At 35.0% G+C, this 13,609-nt stretch overlaps 1 long non-coding RNA gene across 1 annotated transcript in view; it reads left to right on the forward strand.

Annotated features, from left to right (window-relative positions):
• The window catches only part of LOC125922791 (uncharacterized), a 7,131-nt gene extending 5,784 nt beyond the window's left edge, over positions 1-1,347 (forward strand). The window contains exon 3 of the long non-coding RNA XR_007457786.1: positions 1,212-1,347. This is a non-coding gene — a long non-coding RNA (uncharacterized LOC125922791). The remainder of the gene's footprint in view (positions 1-1,211) is intronic.
• The last annotated feature ends 12,262 nt before the right edge of the window (positions 1,348-13,609 follow it).

The following is a 13,609-nucleotide window of genomic DNA, read 5'->3' on the forward strand; positions in this document are numbered from 1 at the left end:
AAAAAAAAAAAAAAAAACCACAAAGCAAAACAAAAAAACAGATGTATAATACCAAAGAACATTACAGCAAAGATCATCCAATATGTGGTCAAAACCATGTTGAACATGTAAACAAGCGACCTAAAATAAAACATATGTTTTGAGAAATGGATGGAGTATATAATTTCCAGGGCTTTGCCCATGAATATAATTTTGCAGCCTAGGTCTTGTTACAAATTAGGTAATTAAGCATTCACAGTCTCAACTAAAACTTGAAAACATTTTGTATTATTAGAATATGCTTTGTATAGTTAGCATACAAGTAATACATTTTCACTTCACAAAAACATTATAGATTATAGAAGATAAAATGAATTACTTAAATTATTTTTAAAATCACCCATAACTAGAAATAGTCCATTAAATATGTTAGCTATATTTAACATCTGAATATTCATTTGGCAATATATCATGAACCTGATATTATTACTCCTAATAAATTACTCCGTATTGAGCATTCATATTTTTTCAAATTTGAGGTACTAAATAATATTAATAAATGTCTATAATAATATATATTATAATATATTGTAACATATTGTATATTGTAATATATTGTAATATATTGTAATATATATTATTAAATAAATTGTATATATTATTAAATAATACATTATTTAATAATATATATTAATAATAATACATAATATATAAATAAGAAATATATAATATAATAATGTGTAATTATATATATATGTATGGTATATATAAGTAATAAATAATATATTAAATATATTATTAAATATTAATATATAAAATTATATAAAAGTCTGTATGTTGACTTTTTGTTAAGAGGGGAGATAATTTATGATTTTGAAGAAGGGAGAAGACATAAACCAATATTCAACCAACCAGAGATTGAGTTTACTATCTTTGAAGAAGACTGAGCCTAACCAAGGCACATACCTTGGTTATGGTTTATGCTAAGCCCTCCATGACAAATTAATTGCAAAAATGTATCCCTATGTAACTAAATCAATTCACTCCCACTTAAAGAAGTTTGGATAGAAGCCAATTAATTATTGAAGGACATTTGCAAAAGCAGGTAATTTGAGTTGTAGCATCATTCCTGTTAGGTCATGGGGACAGTAGTTAATAGCAGGACCAAATTTTCTGCTAAGGGTGCTTCTACTCAGACTAATAAAGCCATGCATTCTTTTGTCTCTCTCTAGGAAAAGAGAAATAACTAAGATATATATTGTATATTTTCTGAAACAACCACTATAAAATTAATCTTCATAAGATCACTCAAAATGAAGCTTCTATTATGGTCTTGCATCTTGTGTGTTGCTTTTACAAAGGCAAGTAAATAAACTCCTAAAATTATAGCCACAGTACAACCATTGAATAATCGTAGATAGGGAGAGATTCATGTTAATGACATAAGTTATTATAGTCTTGATAACAGTGCAGCAGAGAGACATGTTAATAGGCATGAGTTTTGTTATAACAAACTTTTCTTTAAAAAAAAAGTTTATATATTTTGAGAGAACGAGAGCACATAGGAGTGGGGGGAGGAGAAAAGAGAGACAGAGACAGAATCCCAAGCAGGCTCTGCGAAAGTCCAACACACGGGGCTGGATCCCAGGAACAAAGAGATCATGATCTGAGCAGAAATCAAGATTTGGATGCTTAACTGACTGAGCCAGCCAGGTCCCTGTGTTGTGACAAACTTTTCAAAAGAAATTTAAAAAAATAAAATAATAAAGTTGTGTTAACTGAAAATGGCTACCCAGCAAGGAGAAGAGGTTAGTACAAAAATGCAGTGGGCTACAGGAAGATAAACTTACATGCAATCAGAATCCCATGTAGATTATTTTAAGAGTCTATGTCTTCAAATTATGGAAAGCTGGCTTGGGCTTCCTGTGGGAGTGATGTTTCATTGCTGAAGGTATTTAGGTAGAGTCATAAGGAATATTTGGTGGAGTATACTTAAATATACTTAATGCTTAAATGGACATAGCAACCTTCAACATGGCATAAACAAATGAGACTGTGCTGCAAAAAAAAAAAAAAAAAAAATAGCTGTAGGAAAATTTTTAATCCTAGCCAATGAGTGTGCTAAACATCGTCCTTTGTAAAAGGAGAAAATTATGACACCTACCTCATAGAATCATTTTGGGAATTAAATAATTACCTAAAGTGCTTGGCAGAATACTTAGGATACAATAGGAACTTAAATGCTATTTGATATTGTTAACTATTTTACAATTATTATTGTCATCCTGTGCAATTTCAAGATATTATCCTATCTCTTAAAATTAATTAAATTCTAATTCTTAAAATAGCAAATGATGAGTTTTCCACTATTTTTTATTCTTATCTTGTGCATAATCTGTGGTGAATTTCTAAAATATATTGAAGCTTAATTGAAGAACAACTGAATATTGAAGAACAACTGCAACTGTAAAGAAGTGACACATATACACACAAGTGCAAGTGCACACACACACATACACACACACACACACACACCTAATGCAAGCAAAACCTGAGAGGTGAAAGGGAGCAGTAAAACCAGGTATATGAATAACAGCTGAATCATCTTTCAGTTGGTTGGGAAGATTGATGTACACGTAGAAAATTACAAACCAAAATCCATCAGCCAAAGTAAAACTTTTGAGAGCACGTACCTAGTTCTAAACCATATGTTGATAACAATAACAAACAATTTATACTAGTGATTCATACTTCAAAAATAAAGAAACTATACTAATAAGACTGTACAAATTCTTCAGTAATATGGAAATCTGGGTGCAGATGTTGTCAAATAACCATAGGGAATTAATTTTTCCTTTGTTTTAGAAGTGCTTCTTCCATGTTCATGAGGTAAAACTTTTTTAATTTGCATATGAATGTGCTTGTTTTTATCTTAAAGTGTATCTTACATTTTAAAAGTCTTGGATTTCTTTACAATGCAATTTTATGACTACTGTTGCTGTTGCTGTTAAATTTGATTGAAAAATGTTTATGGAGTACAAATATATTTGTGTTTAACATATTTCCCATGGGGTCTTTATTTCTTTTCAATGAGCAGAAGTATTAAGTAAGGGCACTCCCTCTGCAGAGTGATAAATATTTTCTTATGCCCAATAAAATTTATGACAAGGTACTAAATTTATTTGAACAAATTAAGGAATGAATCCAGAAAGATTTTGCCTGTATGAAAGATTACAGTAGAAGATAGCATGATCTAGGAATTACTAATAGGAAGAATGTGTCCCAAAGAGCTAGATGATTTCTGTGCAGAAAATACCCACAAATTACCCCTATGTATGAGGCCACAGCATTCATTGATTGACTAGTATATGACTTTTTGTAAGTTGTCATTTTTGCCTCAAGGGCTGATAACAGGAGTGTGCTAAGAAAACTATACTTGTACCATCTACAAGTATGCCGTAGAGAAACATGACAATCCAGCAAAGGAAAGCCAAGAGATACGGTCTGGATGTGCACACTTTTGACCTAATACCATGAGATATATGGCAAAGGAATGGAAAGGTTTTGAAATAATCATTAAAATGAGAACAGTAGGAGGTGTTACTTTGAATTTCTTATAAGAATTGATATTTTAATTATAAGAGTCTAGGGCTGTGTGGTCACAAATACAACTCACTGACATGTGTCTGTGTGAACACTCTGGAACATGTATCACTTGTGCATCATGCATCATACCTTAAAATGAAAATATGATGCATAAGCAAACATTTTTAACTCAGTAATTCAAGAAACCAACCTAAAATTGGGAAGAAATATCAGATACGATATTAAATTCTTTTTCGTCAATTTTTTATTGGAGTATAGTTGGCACACAATGTTACATTAGTTTTGGGTATACAACATAGTGAGTCAACTTCTCTTTATGCTATGCTGTGCCCACTGCAGGGTTAGCCACCATCTGTCACCACACAGTGCTACGCAACACCATTCGCCATGTTCCCAATGCTGTGCCATTGATTCCCATGACTTACTCATTTCATAAGTCTCTATCTCTCTCTCCCATTCACCCATTTTTTTATTTTAATTTTTTTACTGTTATGAGAGAGAGAGAGATACAGAGCATGAGCAGAGGAGGGGCAAAATGAGACCAGACACACAGAACCTAAAACAGGCTCCAGGCTCTGAGCTGTCAGCACAGAGCCCCATGAGGAGCTCAAACCCATGAGCAGCCAGATCATGACCTGAGTCAAAGGCCAAGGCTTAACTGACTGACCCACCCAGGCGCCTCTCCCATTCACCCATTTTACCCATCCCTTCTACCCCTTCCCTCTGGCAAGAATCAATTTGTTCTCTGTATTTATAGATCTGACTTTACTTTTTTTTTTTTTCAACGTTTTTTTATTTATTTTTGGGACAGAGAGAGACAGAGCATGAACGGGGGAGGGGCAGAGAGAGAGGGAGACACAGAATCGGAAACAGGCTCCAGGCTCCCAGCCATCAGCCCAGAGCCCGACGCGGGGCTCGAACTCACAGACCGCGAGATCGTGACTTGGCTGAAGTCGGACGCTTAACCGACTGCGCCACCCAGGCGCCCCCTGACTTTACTTTTTATTCATGTGTTTTGTTTTTATACAATATTAAATTTTAATGAGGAAGCTGGACTAGCTGGGAGGCCTAGAAATCATCCCTGAACAAAGAAACCTTGTTTGTTCTTTCCAGTACCTAGGAACCCAATGTCTAGCACTCAGAGAGCACATAGTAGGCACTCATTTTATACTTTTAAAAAATAAATCCTTGAATATCCATCGACAAAAAGCTTAAATATCCCAAAGCTGCTGAGGAAACATCTGTATTTTCTGAGAATTTATATTGCAAAGCCTAGTTTAGTCACAGGGGATTTTGTGGTAAACACAAATAATGTTCTAATGTAAATAACTGGTATATACAAGCAACTAGTCACAAAATTGAATCAAAATATTTGGTGCCCTATGTATGAAAGTTTATAAATAAATATGTATGAGAAATTTAATGATTGTATGAAATATTGTCACTAATAGAACATTAATATTGGTTATTCAGTATCTAGTTTTTAAGAAGTATTTAGAATAACAGAAGAGTCTACATAGTCACGGGAAAACAAGGCAAATAACTGTACCACTTAAGAAAGAAAATCCTAAGTTACTTAGAGAGTTTTGTCAGTTATGATCACTGAATATAGGTAGAGATCTAAAGAACAATATTTTTCAGGGGCATGAAGTTTAAAAACACTATTTTCTTTGTTGTTTTAGAAATGTCTCACATCTGGTAAAAGGGTAAAAAATATATTCATATTTGCTTGTAAGATATTAAAATGTATTCTCTATTATTTTCTTTTTAAAATAGTATTTTCTAATGATGTTAAATATAGTAAAACCTTGGATTGCGAGTAATTTGTTCTGCGAGTGTTCCGCAAGATGAGCAAACATTTCTAATAAATTTTAACTTAACAAACGAGAGAAGTCTTGCAATACGAATAGTACGTGATGCTGAATGTTACATGATCACAATGGTTTTTGAAATTCTCTTTGATATATAAGTGCTTTGGATTACTAGCTTGTTCTGGAATGAATTATGCTCTGAAACCAAGGTTTTACTGTAATTCAGTATTATGTTTTTCCTTGACAGGCTTGGAAAGTAATTTAGAAACATGTTCTCTTTTCTTGCTATGATGGGCTCATTTAAAATGCATGTATAAATATAGGCACATGTATATTTATACATCCTGTAATTTTCTTATTCATACTGATATCTTGCCCAGTTACACTCCCCGCACTTAAGATTAAATGCTTTAAACTGAAAATTAGCTGTATAAAGTTATATATAATAGAAAAGTACTGATGATAAAGAATTTATCTAACATATCTTCTAACAAATATGAAATTGGGTCTAGTTCATAAATGGTGTCTGCCATTGACTAGTTAACTTGGCATACATGTAAATGAAATAAGTTCATCAACTGGTTAGCATTAACATAAACACATTAAAAATATTATATATATAGTTTATTATATTTTAAAATATTTATGTTATACACATTTAAAATTCCTTAAATTATAATTGAACTATGCAATGTATCAAAGAATCTAGGAACTTGATATATAAACCAATATGTGTCAAAATTGCTCATGGAAACTGACAAATTTATGATAGGAAATAAAATGTCATGTAGATGAGACCAAGACATGTCTTAACTTTTTGTAAATTTCTACGTAATTTTGTGACCTTGCAGCGCCCCAATAATCTTACATACATGTAATAGACAAATCTGGATAGCAACTGGAGGAAAATGTGTCAACACTTATACTGAAAGAAATCATGTGAAATTTAACAGTAAATGCATCAGTAACATTAATAATCTCATTTAAAACAGAAACACCACAGGGAAAACTAAATATGAAAGCCAGCAGTATATGTTGCAAAATGATCACCACATTGAGTTAACATCCATTACCACAGTTACAATTTTTTCCTTGTGGTGAAAGCTTTTGTTATTTATTTATTTTGTGTGTGTGTGTGTGTGTGTGTGTGACAAATACTTTTAAGCTCTACTGTCCTAACAGTTTTCAAATATACAATACAGTATTAACTATAGTCAATTATATCTCAATTAAAAAAAAAAAAAAAAAACGCCAGTAGTCACTCATTCACATCCAGTCTGCTTTCCTTCTTAATAACAGTTTGAGATATTAGGCTTTGATGAGTGGAATTGGATGCTGCTGGATGGGAAGGAGATCAAAAGGGCACCTGGAAGAGGTATAACAAAGTGAATGCTTTGGTGGAGAACTTTGGACTTCTCGGGAGCGGGTAATGAGATCAGTGGGCTGGGCAGAGGGTACAGAGAAGGAGGCCTGGAAATACCAATCCTATACTGCACACACTCTCTCCTTCTCTTTTTGTCCTGGCCTAAGCTGGCATATTGTGCAGTTTAAAACACTCTGATTTGCCGAAACACAAAATATTTCTCCCTAATTTGAGATTTATTCAGTTTTCTCCAGAAATTATTAGTCTCCTAATTCAAAAATTACAGAAGCGTATTAGCCTTGAGAAAGAGATTCCATTGGAATTGTTACAAAAATAATCTTCACTCATCATATATCATTACAGTCATAACGTAAGTAATATATAGATAGGATAGATAAAAACAATCAACTTTGACTTCTTTGCTGCTCCTTTAGGATTATGGTGGCAATCATTACCCACTTAACCCATCTCTGAATATTCCTTATCCCATGTCAGACAGGGATTTTGCTCCTCCTTTTCGTCCTTCAGAGAATAAAATCCCCCCTTACCCTGGGAATCCTGACCCTGATACAGGGGTGCCCTCATTTCCCTGGATTCTCACCTCTCCTGGAGACCCCTTCTACCACATTCCTAGTTTTCCTGCAACTACTTAGTGGATCCCCTCTCCTCCTCCTAGGGAATCTCCCCACTTTGTCCCTAACTCATATAAACCCGAAGGACCTTTCTTCTCACTCAATGCTCCCCTGCCTACTGCTGCCGAACCTTATGTAGCTATACCTCAAGTATCCACACGTACTACACCACCTCCAAACGCAGAACCTGTTGCAGTTGACCCTGGGGCGATTGAGCCTGATGATGCCGAACCTGTTGCCCCGGAACCTCAGCCTTCCACTTTTGACTAGGTGGGTTGCCTAAGTCTTAACTCCTGTGATGCACGGAATTTGAAGGAGAGAGAAAGAAACTGAATCTCTCCATAAGCAAACAAATATCAGCTTAAACATTTTGAACAGCTTTATTAAGATACAGTTAGCATACAGCACACTATAGGTACTGAAAAGGTACACTTTGATAAGTTTTCACATATGTACATATCAATAGAAAAAAAAATCCCACCCTCCCCTTTCTCTTATCCCCAACCTCTTTTCTGTCACCACAGGTTGGTTTGCATTTTCTAGAACTGCACGGAAGTAGGACAAGACTGTAAATACTCTTGTGTCTGGCTTCTTTCACTCAGTGTAATTATTTTGAAATTAGGGGAAACCATTGGTCTTCACATATACACATATTCAAGGGCTTTATTTTAAGATGGCATTAGGTTACAAGCCTTATTAAGCAGGAACAAAGGAACATTCTTATCTAAGGCTAATTTTTCCCATTACGGGGATCAAACCGTTCTGAGTACTCAAGCTTATGCCCTGTGAATTTTGAGATTTTTTTTTTACTCTTATGAGATCAAAAACTTTCCCCTGCCCTATGTGAACACCAGATATTGTTCCATTTTGTCTTTCAGGTGGTTCTTTACCTGGCCTCAGGTGGTATATTCATATGAATAATCTATACTTAGTTGAAAATATGAGGATAACCTCTTTAGATCTTTGTATGTATATCTTTGTCCCTCTTTTTCTGCTCCAATGCTCTGCCCTGTGAATTTCAGCTACCTTGTCTTCCTGGGCTCCTAGCTCCATCTCCCTTAATAAGGCCTGGAAACTCTCCAGGCAGTAAGCTAGGGCGATCGTAGGGTTCACTTCATTTGTTTCCCGTCTCTTAGGGATCGCTGTCTTTCCTAGCTTAATGTTCAGATTTCGAGAAACTGTTGTTTCTCATATATGTGGTACATTTTTAAAAATTTACTTCAAGTAAGGGTGTAAATCCAATTCCTGTTACTCATCTTGACCTAAAGTATAGTTCTCTAGACTTTTTTAAGACAATCAGTCTTTAAAAAATCTTTAGGAAACACCTATTCCCTAAGTTTTAGTATATGTGGTCCAAGCAACTGGCCTATTTTATAAAAGGGAAAGTGGGATTCCAAACTACGTAGAAGATACTCTAAATTCTGGGCACAGGCAGAAAAGAAATGGGAGCTTAAATCCACCAGTGAATAATTTCTTCAGTACATTGCCATTAATGGAATACTCTTAGCATCTGCTTCCTACAAAGAGATACAAATTCTCTTCCTGTTCCTTTGTTTTTGATAAAGATCAGGATCAAGTTAAAAGCTGGTTTGACATGGCACCAGAGGAGTGTAAAGAGCTAGCCTTATTCTACAATGCTCCACACGGTAACATAGTCATTCAGTGGGTTGCTTTGACCTAAAGCACTTTCCATTTACAAGCATAGGCTTGTGGCCCACATGGGGGTAGAGGGGAAATGTTGGAGCGTATGGATAAAAAGAAATAAGACGTATGATAAAAACGGGACTTGAAAACACTGCCAAATACTTGGACTTTATCCTGTAGTCAAAGGAATTTATCAAGGAGCTTCATTGAGAAGAATGCTTTGAACAACTCTCTGTTTTCAAAAACTAAATATGATGGCAATATACAGTATTCTAAATACGAGTTATAAAGAGATCACCAGGATACAATTTCTTAGAGAATGAAGATTATTCAGAAAATGTAGGCCCAGTATTATGAAATAAAGTATATTTAGCATGCATGACATTTATTTTTTAGGTAAAGAAATGAAATTTTCTGGAGAAGAGAGTAACAATCATTTGTTTCTGTAAGTCATATATGATACTGAGATTTAAAATCACACCTTATGGGGCACGTGGGTGGTTCAGTCCGTTGAGCATTTGACTTCAGCTCAAGTCATGATCTGACAGTTCATGAGTTCAAGAGTTTGAGCCCCGCATTGGGCTCTCTGCTAACAGCATGGAGCCCGTTTTGGATCCTGTTTTCCTAGCTCTCTGCCCTTCCCTGCTCACACCTTCTGTCTGTTTCAAAAATAAATAAACATTAAAATAAATAAATCACACATTAAATAGACTAAATCTCATCATTTGAAATCACCTGGGAATATATTTTTATGACATGAAACCAAGAAAGTGGAGTGTGGAGAGGCATTGATACCCTGCATCTGAAAATCTCTGCAATTATGAACTCATGTCCTGTGTAAGAAGTTCAGGAACTGCATAGATAGATCTTTCTTAAACTGATCCAAATTGATTACGATAAATATTCTAAAATAATAGTGGTCTGTATAAGGAAGAAACTTCCATAGGAGGTATGGGGGTTGAATTGTGGAGAAGAGGAACCATCGCTAAAGTTGTCACAGATCGTTCTGTATGCTATCCAATCAAGTTCCATCCTTACCCCACACCAAAAGCCACTGTCTCAGAAAACAAACACAAAAATTTAGATCTGAAATCTCCCAGTCCCCACCCCTTTCCTCCACAAAACTACATCCATCCCCCATTAAACATTGTCCTGGGAAGAAAGGCATTGTTCAAAAAGCTCATTTGGACTCATTCCACCTGAGTTGGTTACTCTTGTTGAACAAAAAACTTGGTTACCCTCGTTGCAAGTTCTCTTTCATTCCTTCCCAAATCGGCTTTAATTGTACTGTTATAAAATTGGACAGGAAAATGGCAAGGCTTTGTTTTACTGTCAGTCAAATCAGAATTTCTACTGAAGTGATATCAGCAGTTAAAGTAGAATTGAAAATCAAATGTGATGGGAGTTAATACTGTTGGTGATGCCTCTTAATGACAGCTCTTGCCAAGGAAATTAAAAGACTCCAAATTTTAATACTACTATATTCCTTGGGTTTTTACTTATTTTATTATTATATAAGACAAAGATTATTGTTGATGAACTAGTTCAAGATATTAGACAAATTTAATAATTTCACATTTTCAGTAAGCATTTATGTTTAGTTTCTTACTATATTCACTTAGTTTCTAACTTAGAAAGTATGCTATTTTCTAAAAGTCTCTCAAGGCAGAGAAGGAATTCTATTTCAAATCATTCAGTATCAGAAGATTGTGTTGATCTGAACCCAAGACCTCACACAAAGGAATCCTGTATAATACATACATGCATGCAAATAAAGCATAAGATTGAATTAAGGGGCTCCTGGGTGGCTCAGTTGGTTAAGTGTTTGACTTTGGCCTAGGTCATAATCTTGCCATTCCTGAGTTCAAGCCCTGCATCAGGCTCTGTGCTGACAGCTCAGAGCCTGGAACCTGTTTCAGATTCTGTGTCTTCCTCTACTCTGTCTGCCCCTCCCCTACTCACACTCTGTCTCTGTCTCTCTCTCTCTCTTTCTCTCAGAAACAAATAAACATTAAAAAAAATTTTTTTAATAATAAAAAATATTGAATTAAAATTACATTGTAAAATAGTTATAAGACTGTGCATAATATATACAAGAAGATAGAAGAAAAAATTGATTGTCTTAAATGTGCATTTTAATCATAACATGGACTTGTTTCAATAGAGTCCTTTAACATTAAAATCATAAAAAAAAAAGCAATTTTGCTGTGTGAGTAATTTTGTAATTTTATTATATAAAACTAATATATTTTCCTTTTTTTCAGATTCTGTTGCAGAAATCAATGAAATCTACAAATATTTACTTTCTTTTCCAAAGACTTTTATTTAGTATATTAAAACCACCAGTCTCACATATTGATTGGCTTGTGGTATTTTTTTCATCAGACTTCATTTATATAGTAATGATGTTTATGATGTACTTTTTCCATCCAAAATTTTAAACGGCTATTTCCTAAATATGTAAATAATTTTTAGAGATTTAAATATATAATGGCAATATGTCTTTGTTTTGAATAAACACTATCTTAAAAAACCCCATACATACAAATAGAATTTTTTAATTGTTTGTTTCCAAATTATTTCTTTTGAAAATGTGACATAAGGCAGTTAAAGGGGAGACAACCATCATTCCACGGCTCTCCCCCATTATCCTTCCCTCCAAATGTTTCATCTACTGTTTAAACAGGAGTGCTGATGCATAGGGACACTTGTACCCCAATGTTTATAGCAGCACTTTCAACAACAGCCAAATTTTGGAAAGAGCCTAAATGTCCATTAAGTGATGAATGAATAAAGAAGATGAGGTTTAATATACAATGGAATACTACTTGGCAATGAGAAAAAATGAAATCTGGCCATTTGTAGCAACATGGATGAACTGAAGAGTATTGTGCTAAGTGAAATAAGTCAGGCAGAGAAAGACAGATACCATATGTTTTCACTCATATGTGGATCCTGAGAAACTCAACAGAAGACCAGGGGGGAGGGGAAGGGGAAAAAAAAAAAGTTACAGAGAGGGAAGGAGACAAACCATAAGAGACTCTTAAATACTGAGAACAAACTGAGGGTTGATGAGGGGTGGGGAGAGGGGAAAGTGGGTGATGGACATTGAGGAAGGCACCTGTTGGGATGAGCGCTGGGTATTGTATGGAAATCAATTTGACAATAAATTTTATATATATATAAATAAAACATGTATTTAATATCAATTTACATAATGTTTGCCAGTGCTAGGCACTGTTCTAAGCTCCTAACAAATATTAACTTAAGCTTGTATAATAACCATGAAGTAGATATTATTATCACTCCCATCCTAAACATTAGGAAAATGAGTCACAGAGAAGATAAATGATTTACCAAAGATTACTCATTTAGAAAAGTATCAGCAGGAGGATGAGAAAGCATACCAAAGTACATGGAATTAGAACTTTGTTAGAAATTAGAAGACACACAAACTGGCATGAAGTTAAACATGATGGCTATCTTCATTTTTTTGTCGCAACAAATTCTCAATAAGTTGGAGGCATAAGCCAACAAAAATTCATTCTCTCACAGTTCTGGAGGTCGAAAATCAGCTTTACTTGGCTGAAATTAATGTATTGGCAGGGCCATGAACCCCTCGATAGGCTTTTGGAGAGCTCTGGCTCTTCCAGCTTCTTCCTGTGGCTGCTAGCATTCTTTAACTTGCCTCTGCATCATTCCAGTCTTCAAGGAATGCACCATCAAACCTCTGTCTGCTCTGTGCTTTCCAAGGTTTTCCCTCCTGGGTGTGTTCAAATGTTCCTCTGCCTCCCTCTCTAGGAATATGTTCTGATTACATTTAGGACCCACTCAGATAATCCAGGACAATCTCTCCATTTCAACATTTAAATTCACAATTCCATTTAATCACATCTCTCAAAGACCTACGAATTGCCAAATAAGGTAACATTCACTGATTCTAGGGATTAGAACAAAGTTGGAGCCATTTCACACCCTACCACAGTGACAACAGATAGAAATCAGGCTGAAATTAGGTATTGGGCTGATAAGAGTAACTCAGACATGAGAAGATGGACTGTATTTGGGCAATGAACAAATGCTTTGGCAAACTCACAGTGTCATATCTACAAATACGCGAATCCCCATAAATCAGTTCCTAGTGAAGTCTATTTGAACCTGATAATCAGGGGAAAGAAAATGTGAACGACTGAGAGCCTGCAAATAGAGTTGATCCTACATGAGGTAGGAAGAAAAAGAACTTAATTAAGAAATCAGTTAACATTTTTAAGGCTCCCCTGGGACTGCGTACAATAGTAGAAGAATTGAGGGCACAGGGAGGCTGGAGTCATACACTACTTCTGGTGGAAAAGTGTGCCAGAAGTGAGGTTCCTGCTGCTCATATGGTGACATGGGTTTCTAGTGACCCAGAAAATTCAGAAGCTGAGAAAAAGATTTTGAATTTTGATTCTTTGGGGCCCAAAAGGGCACAAACTTTGACATCTCTTTAATTTGATTCATCGTAGGATTGTGTATTTAGTAACACAAAAGGAGCAACAAACATGTAATTAAGATCTTTAAGGGGCACCTGGGTG

This window comes from Panthera uncia, chromosome B1 (genome assembly GCF_023721935.1).
Source record: "Panthera uncia isolate 11264 chromosome B1, Puncia_PCG_1.0, whole genome shotgun sequence".
Taxonomy (NCBI): domain Eukaryota; kingdom Metazoa; phylum Chordata; class Mammalia; order Carnivora; family Felidae; genus Panthera; species Panthera uncia.